The sequence below is a fragment of the Anopheles merus genome, chromosome 2L (assembly GCF_017562075.2).
Source record: "Anopheles merus strain MAF chromosome 2L, AmerM5.1, whole genome shotgun sequence".
NCBI lineage: Eukaryota > Metazoa > Arthropoda > Insecta > Diptera > Culicidae > Anopheles > Anopheles merus.
This window is the reverse complement of record NC_054083.1, coordinates 5,323,629-5,325,907: the sequence shown is the minus strand read 5'-3', so window position 1 is coordinate 5,325,907 and position 2,279 is coordinate 5,323,629.

Sequence of the window (2,279 nt, the reverse complement as noted above, 5' to 3'; positions counted from 1 at the left end):
TTCTTTAATTGTGATTAATTTCCTTGACATAATACATTATCTGTATTGTAGTCACAGTACACTAAATTGAACATGCCGTATTTTCCTGTGTATAACAACCTCTCGTTATGTTCTTCTATTTGGCGTAACTACCTAAGCGGTCATGCCCCGTCCTATACAGTCTTATTATCAAGACTTATTTAAATACCAAGCAGTCCGAATAGCCAGGAAGGGGGGGGGGGGGGGGGGGGGGGTAGTAATGTTTTATTTTATTGTCGAACCATTGTGCTGCAATCGAAAATGTATCACTCGTATAAAACTCACTTATAAAAATTATCTTAATTTGCCATTGATCATTTTTGATTGATAATGATTGATTTGATTGATGTGCGTGACATAAACATCTCCAGAGAATCTGTGCTAAAAGCGCTCAAGCAGGTCAAACCATCCTACAACCTTGGACAGTGGCGGATCTAACGGTAGCCGGACTAGGCGGTGGCCTGGGGCCCCACCGAGCAAAAATTTTAGAGTCTGTGACTGATGATCGTAGGGGCCCCCCAACGTACAATCTTCCAACAGCAAGTTCAGTGCCTGTAAACCCCCCCCCCCCCTCCCGCCCCCCTTCGAACACTATTTACCATTTAAAGGGGGCCTCAACTCGTCTTACCACCTAGGGCCCCCGATACCCTTAATCCGCCACTGGACCCTGGACCTGATGGTTTTCCAACCGCAGTTCTTGCCAAATGTAGCTAAGTTTTGGCCGGACCTTTGGCTCGTATCTTCACACTCTCGCTTAATCAGCGTATGTTTCCAGTAGCATGGAAATCGTCCTACATGTTTCCTATGTATAAAAAGGGGGATAAGAGCTTATTGGAAAACTACCGTGGCATTACTACTTTGCCTGCAGGTGCTAAGGTTTTTGAAGTCGTCGTCCAGAACTCGCTGTTGAACTGTTGCCGCTCGCTGATATTTACACGCCAACGAGGGTTCTTCCCTCGCCGCAGTGTGACCACCAATTTGGTGGAGTTTGTAGCTCACTGCCATGCTGCATTCGCTTCGGGAGCCCAGATGGATGTCATCTTTACTGACCTTAAGGCCGCCTTCGACCGGGTGAATCACCACTTGCTGTTGGCGAAGCTAGCTCGTCTTGGATTCTCTACCCCTTTAGTGGAGTGGTTCGAATCTTACCTCACCAATCGTCGATATCGCGTCAAAGTTGAATGCACCTCACCTAGGGAATTCGTGAATTGTTCAGGCGTGCCACAGGAACCTTGGGAACCTTGGACCCTTGCTGTCACTCACGCGACGTGAGTACCAGTGTGCGTATGCGTAGGCTACGTGAGTACCACAGTGAGCGTATGCGAAGGCTACGTGAGCACCACAGTGAGCGTAGGCGGAGCTTAGTAGTACCACTATTACTAAGCCGACAAAAGTGTTTCATTGCGGAACACATCCATCAGTGCTGCGCGGCAACAAGCGCAAGTTGGCGAACTTGCGCACAAGAATCCTGGTTCGATTCCGCGCAGTGATTATTATTTAAGTCGTTACGTTCCAGAACAGGATTAAACTAAAATACGGGGAAAACGACTCTACTAAATGTAATTATATTTTCGCGAAAAATGATCCAGGCAATCGCTAGTGCAGCATGTCCCTTGTAAACAACTCCAGTGGAAGAAAAATGAAACAGTGAGTAGCAAAAGGAGAAATTTAGTGTAAGCGATTATTACTTCCGATTATTCCGGAACTATTTAGATCCGTTCCACACAAGCCCTGTACTCCCTTCGAGACCCTACCCAAGGCAATCTAGACTGGCCACTACTTAGTGAGAAGGCGTGGTCACCATCCTCTCCTTAACTACCCGGGCTCGTTCCCTCGTGTCAACTGACCAAGGTATTCGACATTGGCAGGATTCCCCTTCCGTCCGCATAGGTCCCCGCAAGCTTGGGGCAACTAGCTGGAAGGCAGCCGTGAGGCGCGAATCTCTGTCGGTGAAGACGCTGCGGGAGGGAGGCACTTGGTGCAAGACCGTTGTCGGCGGGTCCGCTTCGTCCATCCGCTTCGACAGCACGGGAAGGCAGCGGGCATATATTTGCTGCACGGAAGCCGACGGCATCGCCAGGACCAGTCACCTTCGCGGCTGGTCGGTGCACGACGGACGCCGGGCGACGCTCGCTGTTTTCTTTATTTTTCAATAACGTTGTATGCGGGCGATCTTAGACTTATTTTTCCTGTGAGGTGTTTTGGTTATTGTCTTGTCCTACATGCATCGATCGACTCTTTTTCCGGCTGGTGTTTGAACC